Below are 15,397 nucleotides of genomic sequence, written 5' to 3' on the forward strand. Positions count from 1 at the left end.
CAGCCCATATCTGAATAGGTATCCAAATGAGATTGACAGCTATAGAATATACGATCACATGTAGAGAGAGCAGTAAGATCCTCAGGTCATTGAATGATAGACGGTGGGCATCTGTCTTTCCAAGCCTGTAGTATAAGTCTCTTTGTAACTATAAGGGCTCTGTTGCTGCTCATCTGTTAGTCCCCACACCCCACAGGAATATAATTTAAGAGCACATGGGCATCCACACATATCAAAGATTTTTCTAAGACAAAATTAATATGAACTATAACTTCTGACCAAAAAGAAGTCACCACAGTGCCCCAGAATGCCTGATATAGGATCACTCCAGGGCATTATGGGAAATTAAAATGGAGGCTCACAGATTCAGACATCCAGCATTAAGGGCTCAGGGCAGGTGTCAGTGCCGGTGGGCTCCGGCAGCTGCCCTTGGGTACCAGCTGCAAGAACATAAGAAGAGCCATGCTGGATCAGAACAAGGAAGGCAGCACATAGCCATCAGGACTACTAGCCAGTGATATCCTTTTCCACCAGGAATTTCTCCAACCCCCTTTTAAATCCATCCAAATTGGTGGCTATCACTACAGCCTGTGGTAGCAAATTCCATGGTTTAACTATGTGCTGTGGGAAGTACTTCCTTTTATCTGTCCTGAATCTCCCACCAATCAGCTTCATGGGATGACCCTGAGTTCTAAAATTTTGAGAGAGTGAGAAAAATGTCTCCCTATCCACATTCTCCACACCATGCATAATTTTGTACACCTCTATATGTCTCCCCTTACCCTCCTTTCTTCCAAGCTAAACAATCCCAGCTGTTGTAACCTTTTCTCACAGGGGAGATGCTCCAGCCCCTTGATCATTTTAGTTGCCCTTTTCTGCACTTTTCCCAGCTCTACAATACCTTCTTTTAGGTGTCATGACCAGAATTGGACACAGTATTCCAAGTGTGGCCCCACCATCAATTTGTATAGGGGCCGTATGATATTGGCAGTTTCATTCTCAATCCCTTTTATAATTATGCCTAACATGGAGTTTGCCTTTTTTACAGTGGCCGCACACTGGGTTGACATCTTCATGGAGCTGTCCACCACGACCCCAAGATCTCTTTCCTGGTCGGTCACCGCTAGCTCAGATCCCATCAGGCTATATATTTGCCCCGACGTGCATCCCTTTACACTTGCCTACATTGAGCCGCATTTGCCGTTTAGATGCCCATTCTCCCAAAGCTGCAAACATATGATGTAAGGAGATGTCTGTAATGAGGGGGGGGGGGCATGTAGCTCAGTGGTAGAGCATATGCTTTGCATGTGGAAGGTCCCAGGTCCGATCCCCAGCATCTCCAGGTAGGGCTGGAAAAACTCCTGACTGAAACCCTGGAAAGCCACTGCCAGTCAGTGTCGACAGTACTGGGCTAGATGCACCAATGGCCTGACTCAGGGTAAGGCAACTGCCTGTGTTCCTGCGGAATCAGTTATAGCAACCAACTGCTATATACAACCAATTTGTGGAGGGATAACTGCTATCCTCTACAAAAAAGGAAAAATGTCCCCATATGTTCCAGTTATTAATGCCTCGATCAAAGCTATTATTCCAAGTTCAGAAATAAAGAGGCACACACATTAAAAGACACTTTATTATAGCTCTCCTGATCTACTATGAACTTGTTCTGCATCAAGATAGCTTCTGGGCTAAGTGACAGATGTCTTTGTCCTGCAGCAGAGATTTATGATCTCTAAGCAGCTATGGGAGAAATCAGGAAATTGCTGAATCTACCATGAAGCCCACAATTTACATATTATTTAATCGATGTGGGTGAGTGGTATGTACCAGTAGTTAATAAGGAATCTCCACAATCTGTTGGGAACAATTAACACATATACCCCAACCCCAACCTCCCCCCCCAACCCCACTCTCTTTTCCAATAACTGGAGGTTCCAGGAGAGAGCACACCACAAAGGTAAGCAAGGGCAGGGGAACATATTGTCGGGAGGTCGCCCTTGCTGCCTTCTGAAATCCTCAGGTAGCCAGAATCAACACGCAGACAATAGGGCTCTTTTCCAAGGCTTTATTTCCATTCAACCTAATGACGCTTACAGATGCTAATTGCTTGCTCCTAGGAGTGAGACTTAAGAGAGCTGCCTATTCGGGGGTTCTAGCCTTAGGAATCAGTAGATCTCTGTTTGGTGGGGAAGGCGGGAAACCTCTGAACTTATGGGCTAGGAGGAGAGAGTCCACCCCTTTCCCGTGGGGCATCAGGGTGCCGCTGTTGCCATCGTGCCAAGCTGGCTGAGTGCCTCCTCTAAGTGCCCGCCATCTCCCGCTTGACGCTGTGCCAGCGCCTAGCGTCCAGAAACTGCTGTTGTGCCTCCCTTTCCCTGCCAGGGTCACTATCACTCTCAGGAATGTGTACCAGGAGGGGCTGTCCCCCTGGCTGCTCCTCTGAACAGCGCACAGGTTCCTCTCCCGTGGTTTCTATCTCTTCCTCAGAATCAGAACTGCTTTGGTGCTCTCTGGGCTCCGATCCAACCCTGACACATATGCTGTAATAGATAATTGCTGCAACTGTGTTTCATGCCTCCACACCACCCCTTTTGATGTATGTGAGTCCTGGATCTTGTCTGAACTGTACTGCTCTAACATTCCCCACCTCAACAGCAGATAGTAGTGTCTCCCACACACGGGGAGGCACTCGTCACCACATCCAAGTTAGCTGTCTGTTAGCAAAGACCAGGCACTGCACTCCAGCCATTACAACTGCTGGCCAAACACTCATGAGCACCTATACCTTCTAGGATCACAGCTTGATGCATACAGCAGAAGAAGCTGTCACCCGAGGCTGGCCCAAGACATTTTTCTGCCTAAGGCAAAGAAAAAAAGGGTGCCTCTCACCATTCCATGTACAAAAGCTGACCAGACTACTAGTTGAATCTTACTTCAACACTAGCAAAGTGACAGCATTTCCACTTCACCCAAGGAGAGCAGGCTAGCTTACAGCTTTTCTACATGAAGCACTCCTCACTTAATGGTAGTTTGTGGGTTCAGATGACGTCATCCTCCTCTCTCATACTTTCCAGGCATTTTTGTGGGGTGGAGGTTATGATTGGGAAAAGTCCAGGATTTGGGGGATGGTGGAATGAAATGGCAGCGTAGTTACTAGTGCTGTGCCGAAAATTTCTCCCACATTTTTTTTGACCATTCTCATTCACTTTGATAGATAATAAATTGCTTTCAAAAAGAAACTCAAAGGAGGAGAAATTTTGGACAAATTTTCATGGGTTGAGTTTGGGATTCTTGTGCTTACCTTACTTAGGAGGTGGCTGAGGAGTGTGCATGATTGCCCTGTCATTCATTGTACTGTCATCCCTCTGGCAGCTGGAAGCCTCCTTGGCTTCCTGCACTTCAGTTAAAGCCATCATGAGGAAGACATCATGAGGCCATTCCTCCCATGGGACTTTTTCAGTTCAGGAAGTGCAGGTGGCCTGGGAGGCTGCAGAGCAATGGAAAGATGTGTAATAGAGAGAGAAAACACACAGAGCACCCTTGGCCACCTTGCAGTGATTTGTTGTTGTTGTTCAGTCGTTAAGTCATGTCCGACTCTTCATGACCCCATGGCCATAGCACACCAGGCCTTCCTGCCCTCTGCTCTCTCCCGGAGCATGCTCAAGTCCATATTCATTGCATCGGTGATGCTATCTAGCCATCTCATCCTCTGCTGTCCCCTTCTCCTTTTGCCTTCAATCTTTTCCAGCATCAGGGTCTTTTCCAGAGAGTTTTCTCTTCGCATTAGGTGGCCAAACTATTTGAGCTTCAGCTTCAGTATCTGTCCTTCCAATGAGCACTCAGGGTTGATTTCCTTTAGGATGGACTGATTTGACCTCCTTGCAGTCCAGGGGACTCGTAAGAGTCTTCTCCAGCACCACAGTTCAAAGGCATCAATTCTTCAGTGCTCAGCCTTCCTCATAGTCCAGCTCTCACAGCCATATATTACTACTGGGAAAACCATAGCTTTGATTAGATGGACCTTTGTCGGCAAGGTGATGTCTCTGCTTCTTACTACACTGTCTAGGTTTGCCATAGCTTTCCTCCCAAGGAGCAAGTGTCTTTTAATTTCATGGCTACAGTCACTGTCTGCGGTGATCTTGGAGCCCAAGAAAATAAAATCTGTCACTGCTTCCATTTCTTCCCCTTCTATATGCCAGGAAGTGATGGGGCCAGATGCCATGATCTTCATTTTTTTAATCTTGAGTTTCAAACCAGCTTTTGCACTCTCCTCTTTCACCCTCAACAAGAGGCTCTTTAGATCCTCTTCTCTCTCTGCCATTAGGGTGGTATCGTCTGCGTATCTGAGGTTGTTGATAATTCTCCCAGCATTCTTAATTCCGACCTGTGATTCATCCAACCCGGCGTTTCTCATGATGTACTCTGCATATAAGTTAATTAAGCAGGGCGACAATATGCAGCCTTGTCGTACTCCTTTCCCAATTTTGAACCAATCGGTTGTTCCATGTCTGGTTCTTACTGTTGCTTCTTGACCCTTGTACAGGTTTCTCAGGAGACAGGTAAGGTGGTCTGGTACTCCCATCTCTTTAAGAATTTGCCAGTTTGTTGTGATCCACACAATCAAAGGCTTTAGCAGTGATTTTCACAGTGATTAGGTAAGATCAAAAATATTCCCAAAAGAAATTCAAAATTCTGCCTCAGAAAAGTGGAAGCCTCAACACAGTTGATGCTGTTGCCACTTACAGCAGCAGTGCAGTTAACCAAAAACCCTTAGGAAAAAAAGAAAGAAGCTGTGCCACAACCCCTGACAGTAGTGAGCCCTATCCGTGAGAAAGTGTTGGAGAATTTCTCCTCCCCTCGGAGAAATTCGGTGAAATTATCCCCCCAATTTCTCTACCCACAAATAGGCTGGAGAATTTTCAGAGGCCCTTTGTGCACAGATCTAGTAGTTATGCAATTCTGCTATACCACAGCACCACCTAGTGGTTATGTAGCAGAACATATAGAAAGGCAGAGAAGGAAAAAATGTGTGTAGAGTATCTGATCTTAATCCCACAAAGAATTTGGAAGCAGAAGCCATAGTAAAGTGCTGGGTTAAAACCCTCATCTAGAAAAGCCACCTGTGGGTTCAGGGCAGGCCAAGTGGCTCTGTCCTCCAATAACTTGCCACCACTTCCCTTCCCTCAGCATCTGCTACCTGAGGTGACTGCTTCACTCTGCCCTGAAAGTAGGGCTAGCCCTGCTGTCACCACACACACACACACACACACACACGCAGAGAGAGAGAGAAGGAGAGTATTTCACTACAACCCCAAGATTGCTAACAATCACTCCAGTCTCCCCTTTCCCTCTGTGCTGAGCACATCCAGGATACAGCAGCTGTACCACCAGCATAACAGCAGCATCTCCCTCCCCACCACCCCAGGGTAATTTGAGTATAGGATTGTTCTGCCCTCGGCCTATGTAATGCCCTTTCAGCAGAGTAAAACCCTTTGAGTAGGACTGGGGGATTTTTCCAAATGAGGCTTTTATGGCACTCTCATCCTGCCTCATTCAGGGAATTGTCCAGGGAATCCACACAACCATGTATTATTCCACACATAGCCCTCCGTTTTTTCCCCACCACTTCTGTCTCTTTCATTACTGCAGGAAATCTGTCAAGGGAAAAGAAAGGGAGAGCCAGTGTGGTAGAGCTTAGAGTGTTGGACTGCAACTAGGGAGATCCAGGTTCTAGTTCCCACCCAGCCATGAAGCTCATTGGGTGGCTTTGGGCCAGTCACTGACCCTCAGCCTGACCTACTTCACAGGGCTGTTGTGGGGATAAAAATGGAGAGAGGGAAGAGGGCCATGTGAGCCGCCTTGGGTTCCTTGCAAGAGGCAAAAAGGCGGGATATGGATGTAATTGTTGTTCAGTCGTTCAGTCGTGTCCGACTCTTCGTGACCCCATGGACCATAGCACGCCAGGCCTTCCTGTCCTGCGCTCTCTCCCGGAGCATGCTCAAGTTCATATTCATTGCATCCGTGATGCTATCTAGCCATCTCATCCTCTGCCGTCCCCTTCTCCTTTTGCCTTCAGTCTTTCCCAGCATCAGGGTCTTTTCCAGGGAGTTTTCTCTTCGCATTAGGTGGCCAAAATATTGGAGCTTCAGCTTCATTATCTGTCCTTCCAATGAGCACTCAGGGTTGATTTCCTTTAGGATGGACTGATTTGACCTCCTTGAAGTCCAGGGGACTCGTAAGAGTCTTCTCCAGCACCACAGTTCGAAAGCATCAATTCTTCGGCGCTCAGCCTTCCTTATAGTCCAGCTCTCACAGCCATACATTACTACTGGGAAAACCATAGCTTTGATTAGATGGACCTTTGTCGGCAAGGTGATGTCTCTGCTTCTTACTATGCTGTCTAGGTTGGCCATAGCTTTCCTCCCAAGGAGCAAGCGTCTTTTAATTTCATGGCTACAGTCACCGTCTGCGGTGATCTTGGAGCCCAAGAAAGTAAAATCTGTCACTGCTTCCATTTCTTCCCCTTCTATATGCCAGGAAGTGATAGGGCCAGATGCCATGATCTTAGTTTTTTTAATGTTGAGTTTCAAACCAGCTTTTGCACTCTCCTCTTTCACCCTCAACAAGAGGCTCTTGAGATCCTCTTCGCTTTCTGCCATTAGGGTGGTATCGTCTGCATATCGGAGGTTGTTGATAATTCTCCCGGCAATTTTAATTCCGATCTCTGATTCATCCAACCCGGCATTTCTCATGATGTACTCTGCATATAAGTTAAATAAGCAGGGTGACAATATGCAGCCTTGTCGTACTCCTTTCCCAATTTTGAACCAATCGGTTGTTCCATGTCTGGTTCTTACTGTTGCTTCTTGACCCTCGTACAGGTTTCTCAGGAGACAGGTAAGGTGGTCTGGTACTCCCATCACTTTAAGAATTTGCCACAGTTTGTTGTGATCCACACAATCAAAGGCTTTAGCGTAGTCAATGAAGCAGAAATAGACGTTTTTCTGGAATTCTCTTGCTTTCTCCATGATGCAGCGAATGTTGGCGATTTGATCTCTAGTTCCTCTGCCTCTTCGAAACCCAGCTTGTACTTCCGGTAGTTCTCGGTTCGCATACTACTGAAGCCTAGCTTGTAGGATTTTGAGCATCACCTTGCTGGCATGTGAAATGAGCGCAATTGTGCGGTAGTTTGAACACTCTTTGGCGTTGCCCTTCTTTGGAATTGGAATGTAAACTGACCTTTTCCAGTCTTGTGGCCACTGTTGAGTGTTCCAGATTTGTTGGCATATTGAATGCAGCACTTTAACAGCATCATCTTTTAGGATTTTAAATAGCTCGGCTGGAATACTGTCATCTCCGCTAGCTTTGTTGTTACTAATGCTTCCTAAGGCCCACTTGACTTCACTCTCTAGGATGTCCGGCTCAAGTTCAGTGACCGCACTATCATGGCTATCAGGGACATTCAAATCTTTCCTGTATAGTTCTTCTGTGTATTCTTGCCACCTCTTCTTAATCTCATCTGCTTCTGTTAGGTCCCTGCCTTCTTTGTCCTTTATCATGCCCGTCTTTGCACAAAACGTTCCCTTGAGATCTCCAATTTTCTTGAAGAGATCTCTACTCTTTCCCATTCTATTGTTTTCCTCGATTTCTTTGCATTGTTCATTGAAGAAGGCCTTCTTGTCTCTCCTTGCTATTCTCTGGAACTCTGCATTCAGTTGGGTATATCTTCCCCTTTCTCCCTTGCTTTTCGCTTCCCTTCTTTCGTGAGCTACTTGTAAAGCCTCATCAGACAGCCACTTGGCTTTCTTGCATTTCTTTTTCTTTGGGATGGATTTCGTTGCTGCCTCCTGAACAATGTTACGGACCTCCGTCCATAGTTCCTCAGGCACTCTGTCTATCAGGTCTAATCCCTGAAATCTATTCCTCACCTCCACTGTATATTCATCAGGGATATGATTTAGGTCATACCTGAACGGTTTAGTGGTTTTCCCGACGTTCTTCAATTTCAGCCGAAATTTTGCAAGAAGCAGCTCATGATCTGAGCCACAGTCAGCTCCAGGTCTTGTTTTTACTGACTGTATGGAGCTTCTCCATCTTTGGCTGCAAAGGACATAATCAATCTGATTTCGATATTGACCATCTGGTGACGTCCATGTGTAGAGTCGCCTCTTGTGTTGTTGGAAAAGAGTGTTTGCTATGATCAGCGTGTTCTCTTGGCAAAACTCTATTAGCTTTTGTCCTGCTTCATTTTGTACACCAAGGCCATGCCTGCCTCTTATCCCGGTGATTTCTTGACTTCCTACTTTAGCATTCCAATCCCCTATGATGAAGAGGACATCTTTTTTTGGTGTTAGTTCTAGAAGGTGTTGTAGGTCTTCATAGAACCGATCAACCTCAGCTTCTTCGGCCTCAGTGGTTGGGGCATAGACTTGAATTACTGTGATGTTGAATGGTTTGCCTTGGATTCGTACTGAGATCATTCTATCATTTTTAAGATTGTACCCCAGTACTGCTTTTCCCACCCTTTTGTTGACTATGAGTGCTACTCCATTTCTTCTAAGGGATTCTTGCCCACAATAGTAGATATGATGGTCACCTGAATTAAATTCGCCCATGCCTGTCCATTTTAGTTCGCTGATTCCCAAGATGTCGATGTTCAATCTTGCCATCTCACGTTTGACCACCTCCAGCTTACCTTGATTCATTGATCTGACATTCCAGGTTCCTAAACAATATTGTTCTTTACAGCATCGGATTGTCTTTTCACCGCCAGACACATCCACAGCTGAGTGTCCTTTCGGCTTTGGCCCAGCCACTTCACTCTTTCTGGCGCTACTTGGAAATACCCTCTGCTCTTCCCCAGTAGCATATTGGACACCTTCCGACCTGAGGGGCTTATCTTCCGGCGTCATATCTTTTAGCCTTGTGATACGTTCCATGGGGTTTTCTTGGCAAGAATACTGGAGTGGGTTGCCATTTCCTTCTCCAGTGGACCACATTTTGTCAGAACTCTCTGCCATGACCTGTCCGTCTTGGGTGGCCCTGCACGGCATAGCTTATGGCTTCACTGAGTTACGCAAGCCCCTTCGCCACAACAAGGCAGTGATCCATGAAGGGGATGGATGTAATAATAAGTCATAAATAAAATTGTAAACAAGATGAATTTGCTGCGCAATGTCTTTTTGATATTTAGTGCTTGGAGCCTTTGTCTGGAAGTACCCTTACTTCTGAATCAACATAAATAAAATTGCACTGTGCATCTCCAACAATTTTCTTCTTCTCTTCTCTCCAAGCCCCTTCCCACTTACAAATGGGAAGCTATTTTGTTCTAGGCTTTTATCTGGATTGAAGGACAAAGCAGTTTCAACAATATCCTCAGAAGATCTAAGCTTGGAGCATCTAAAAGCAATTTTTGAACTATGTATTTTCCTTGAGCAGCCTGTTCCTTTTCAGTGAACTTTTGAACTAACCTATATTTCTCTTCTCTTAAAAATTTAGTCTGCTTTCATGTTTGCTTGTTTGTTTGCATTTTGATTGATGCTTTATGCTCAAATCAATGGAAATATTTATTTAAAAAATAGAATCTCCTGTCTCAAAGATTCACCATCATTTTATAGATTGGAAGGGACCCAATCAATCATCTTTGCTCATCCCAACCTTAAGAGAGGCTATTCCATACCTTAAGCATCATAGAGAAATGCCTGTCTAATTTTTCTTGAAAACATATAAAGAAGATTTCACATCTGGCTTTAGTGAAACTTGGAATTGGTTGTACAATTGAGAATATTCCAGTGAAACTCAAACCTAAGGTAGAATATTTTGAAGAATGGGTTCACACATACCGTTTACATTTATTTTCTCTTGAATGTGGATATTTCAGAAAATGTCCAGTTTCTATCTCACTAGTAAACAGCAAACATGTTTTAAAAAATCATTTGTTGTCATATATTTAAACATTTCTTTATGGATCATTGTCCCATTTTGAAAACACTTTTTCTTTGTAAATTCAAAACATCATTTTTAGGCCTTAAACATGTGCAAATTATATACAGTTAGGTGCAGTTGGTGTGAATGGGATTTATGGGCATTTCATCCATCTGAATAAGAAATATTTCAAAAATTATTCTTCTTATTATTAAATTTATATTTTTAATCTACCAGATAACAGATGTTCTCTGGGCAGATTACTAAAGCTAAAAGAGTACAATAAATATAAAACCACAGAAGCTAAAGGGATAAAACACAGTACAAAACAAAACAACAAGCAGCACAGGAATATAAAATATATTTTAAAATTAAGCATAGTATCATGTTTTAGTCAATGACTAGGAGGTGTGAACACTTTCTTTCTCTACCTGCCTCTCCCCCCAGGGGTGGCCTAAGGATGTATTAATCAAATTTCTTCTGAACGGAAGAGTGGTCTGAAGGGGAAGGAAGATGCCCCAGCTATTGTACAATCTGAGCATGAAGAATGCTCCTTTCCCCTTGGAAGATTGGACTGTATTAAGGAGAAACCTTTCCCTTCTCATGGATTTACAGGAGTAGAAATCAAACTCCATACCCTCCTATGTCCATTCTACACATTAACCTCTCCAAGTCTATACTTATTGCGTCTATTGCTCTTAAGCTGCATCTTATTCAGCAAAAACTTCTATTCCATGACTACTGGATGCTCCAACAACTCTTTAATAAAGGTTTGTCTAATTCGGCTAATTGCTAGCAGTGCAATACAGCTAATGCTTCTTTTAAACACATGTTTTGGCAATGTCCAGTAGTTGCTTCTTTGGGGGAGGAGGTTATTACACAGATAAATTTTGTACTGGAAGGATCGTTAACATTCACAGATGTACACACTCTTTTAAATTATCTACCTGTTTCTTGGAAATTAACAAATGGTTGGCATGAATGGATTTTCCACACCATTTTGACAGCTAAAAAGACTGCTATTACCACATTGGAAGGATAAATGCTTACCTCCTATAATGCAATGGATTGAGGGCCTTACAACACTTTCAATATTTGAATGGGTGGTGTATAGAGGCCATCTTCAAACAGATACTTATTTGGAGTATCTGGTCTTTGTTTTGTTGAAATGTATGTAGAATTGCTAGAAAGTTGTATTTTCACATATGTGCATGTCATATGCATTCATTGATAGGGATATATACAAATCATTGTGGTTTTAATGTTCTATATATTTTAAATTGTTTTATTGTGTGTTGTTTGGTTTTAATTTTTGTGAACCGCCCAGAGAACTTCGGCTATTGGGTAGTATAGAAGTGGAATGAATAAATAAATAAATAAATAAATAAAACATATGTATATAATGTTCTTTTTTCTTCTCCTTGTTCTTTAAAAGAAAGTTCTTTGTTTTTGTTGAAATTTCACAATAAAAATGAATTAAAAAACTCATTACATTAATTTTACATTAATCTCCATATGGAAGAGCCCACATCACCCAGATTACAGTGTAGCACAGTGTAGCACATCAGCCCTAGCCAGCATAGTCAGTGGCAAGGGATGATGGAAGTTCCGATCCAACAACATCTGGAAGGCCAGAAGTTGGGGCCTCAGGCACTGACACGATGATAGAAAGGAAGTTCAGTGGCACGGTGGAACTGAGCTCTTTAACATTTTCTTTTGGTATGACTGGTGAAGATGGGCTTTGCTCAAGCTCTTGCTGGCTGCCTAATCAGCAGCTCTCCACCAGGCACATTTGCTCTGCAGGTAACTTTCTGCAGTACATGATGTGCTTTCTGCGTGGTCCAGATTACACGGATTGATTTGCACAGGGCCAGACTTTGGAATTCTACAATTCTGTGAGTCCTTGCATAGCTAATGACTATGAAATCCTTTGCTCATATCAGAGCAAAAAGCAATGGTTATGATGAAGAGTGTTATTCAAAAATGTCTCAGTTCACCCACAAACTTGAAAATATAAAAGCACAGTCTGTGGGAGGCTGCTTGCATACTGTGTTGTTGTTGTTTTATCACCTAAAATAATACTCGCTGATAAGTCAAAGGGCCATGAAACAATCGTTTCTTTTAACAGGGCTCATTGACTGTACTAATTAGCCAACTTCTTCCTCAGCATATCCTACTGAAGTATTCAGGCACTGATGGCAAGAATTAAGATGTGCGAGAGATAAAACCACGGAGATAAAACAAGATAGATTTTTCTTAATCCAAGACTGGTCAATAGAGCAGTGAAACACAAGGGTAATGAATCCCTAACCTCTGGGTGACTGGGTCAAATCAGCCCTGCCAATCTGCTGCCTTAAAGTAGCAGGACTCACTTTTGGAAGGCAGATTACTTGTCTAGCAGCAGCCACCTTTCTTTGTGGTGCTGCTAGACAATGGCAATTTGCTTTTGCTGGCTTGGAATGTTTGCCTGCATTTCTGAAGAGATGGAGAACAGATGAGGCAATCAAGATAAAGATAAGGTCATTGAGCACATTGATTCCCTAGTGCCATCCCTTTTGAACACTTTCTCTTTGTCAACAGGCATAAAAAGCCAGGGAGTACTCAAAAACACTTAACTCCTGAAGCTCTTATTTAGAATCACATTCTACAATAGCTTAATTTGAGGCAGGGCTGGCCTTGAGCCAGCCTTGGAACATGTAAATTGGTGGCCCATGTTCCCAGCTGATCTGACTGCCTAGGGAAAGCAACAACTGGTTGCAGCTTTTCCTTGAGAGTCCAGTGGATTTTGACACCTGACTAGGGACAGGTGAGAAATTAATCAGATTTGCATTTTTGTGCAAGATTACGCAATTCACACTTCCTCAAACCAATTTGCTGTCAGGAATCCATACATTTACAACCTGGCAATTAGGAGAGGCTGGCGGCTCCAATTTCGGTGGGGCAGAGCTTGCATTCTGGGTTTTAGTTATAACCAGCCAGAAGTCTAAAGAAGCTCTCCAAGTTGCTGAACCCTATCCCCAAAATGGTTCCAGCACCTTGGATAGCTTTTTATGCTTCTGGCTGGTTGTAACTAAAACCCAGAAAGGAATCTCTGCCCCACAGAAATTGGAGCCACCAGCTTCCCCAGCTTGCAATGTGTCCATCCTGCCCTCCTCCCCTGCCCCCAAGTGTTCGATAACATACGCACATTTGGAAAATGTGCAAAGAAAAATGCATACATTTCTAAAATGCACACAAACACGCTTCAGTCAATGGGTGCATGCGAACAAAATCTGCACATTGGAAAAATGGTGAACAAAAATATGCACAATTGACACCATGGAAACAAAAAAACACATACAAATTTATGTGTTGGGGGAAAGCTTGCACCAAACAGGGGAAGAACAAGCTTGGCGGTGGAAAAGCAAGAACCTTGATGAGATCAAGCTTGACCCGTTTACCCATCCCTACAACTGACTAATGCATTGACTTCACCACAGAATGGGGAAGCCATGGAGATAGTCAAGTACTATTAATCCAGAGTACTTCCCACACCAAACCACCAATTAGGAAACTGGCAATGCTTCCCACCAGCAGGACATCTTCACTGAGCCATAAAGGGACACCAAGCAGAGAGTCTTGGTATACTATGGGGGTAAAAGATCATAGAATCAGAATCAGAATAGTAGGGTTGGAAGGGGCCTACAAGACCATCGATTCCATTGGCTGGAAAAGGAGGAATGACTGGACTGAACAGCAACTGGTTTGGGTAATGAATTTGGGGGGAATTGATTTAGGGTGATCTTCCTATTAATTTGTGGGAATAAATTAATTTTAGAAGGATTTATTTAGAGGTGATTTGGGGAAATAGCTTGGTTCCCTTCTGTGAAGTGGGTACTCTGCTGGAGCAGAAAACTGTGGGTTCAAAGGAGTGGTTTTGTTTTTGGGGGCTCAGACCCCATCTCTGCCTTGTACTCAGGGACTTGAGCAAGTCACTTGTCGCTTAGCCTCACCAGTTTGCTTTCTGTGAAATGAGTGTTTTGTTGAGCAATGTCAAATATGTGGCTTATTATTTGGGGCTTAGACCAAACTTCTGCCTTGTATTCAGTTTCATTGGCAGGTTATTTGTCTTTCAGCCTCACCAGTTTGCTTCCGGTGAAATTGGTGCTTTGCTGTAATAGTAAATTTTGTGATGTGCCAGCCCTGCCATTTAGTGATGCTGCTGATGACACTTCCTCAAAATTCGAAATATGCCCATAGGCCCAAAAGGTTGGGACCCTTGTCCTATTGTATAGGGTGTACTGAAATATAAAACGGAACCTAAAGATCATAGAAGTAGGCACTCAGCTAGGAAGACATAATTTATCCACCAAGTGGTTTCATGCAACCAAGTCAATATCACATCTTGGCTAATGGGAAAAAAAGCTTTTTTATATATATTTTTTGAAATGGATGGCTAATGTTGGACTCCAGTAGCTGTTGTCAGACCCTGGGAGCATGTTCTCCTACACTAGTCATTAGATGGGATGCTTTTCCCCTGCACCTGTAAGCACGTGGGAGAGGAGAATGTGAACATGTACAGATTGTTTTCATTCACTTCTTAGAGACCAGCTGCCACAAATCAAATGACTTCCTTCCCACATGGTGTTGCTTGAATTCCAGCGCCTCTCATTTTAGAACTTAAGCATGGCATCCATTCAATTCCCACATTCCTGTTACATACAGCACTTGGTGTAATTGAAGGAGATTCAGTTAACAGAGAAGAAGAACAAGAACAACAAAAACCACAAGAATAACATTTGTAGAAAGAAGGCAAGTAAGGGAGGACATGATAGAAAAGGAGTATAAAATTATGCATGGTATGGAGCCAGTGAAGAGGGAGAAGTTTTTCTTCATCCATCATAATACTAGAACCTGAAGTCATCCAGTGAAACTAAATGGTGGGAGATTCAGAACAACCAAAAAGAAGTATGTCTTCACACAGTGCATACATATCTAAATTGTGGAACTCCGTACCACGAGATCTATATCTTGGACAGCTTTAAAAGAGGATTAGACAAATTGATGGAGGATAACTCTTATCAATGACTACTAATCATGATGGCTTATCTAATCAGATCCAATGATATCATGTTTAACACAATTCCGAAACTAAGAATCAGAATGTTTTTAAAGAATTGTTCTTGCCAAATGTACAACATTTAAGAGAACATGGTGTTTGAAAGAAAGAAAACAAAGAAAGACTTCCTGTCCAGATTTACTCCAAAAGACTGTACTTTTCCTATAGTATAGGATAAAATTGATGATAGCCACCCACCACACCATTTGTATGTTATTCTCATTTCACTCCTACCCTTCATCTGTCTTCCTTATTTAGGCGTAAATTTTACAGAGATTTAATAGGTGTTGTTGCTTCATCTGCATGTTCATTCCATCCAGTTAGGTTGCTGTGCAGGAACAAAACTATCCTCCTTTTTTGTATTTAGTTTGGTTT

Source organism: Heloderma suspectum, chromosome 7 (assembly GCF_057233095.1).
Source record: "Heloderma suspectum isolate Gila_16-S chromosome 7, 16-S_ref, whole genome shotgun sequence".
NCBI lineage: Eukaryota > Metazoa > Chordata > Lepidosauria > Squamata > Helodermatidae > Heloderma > Heloderma suspectum.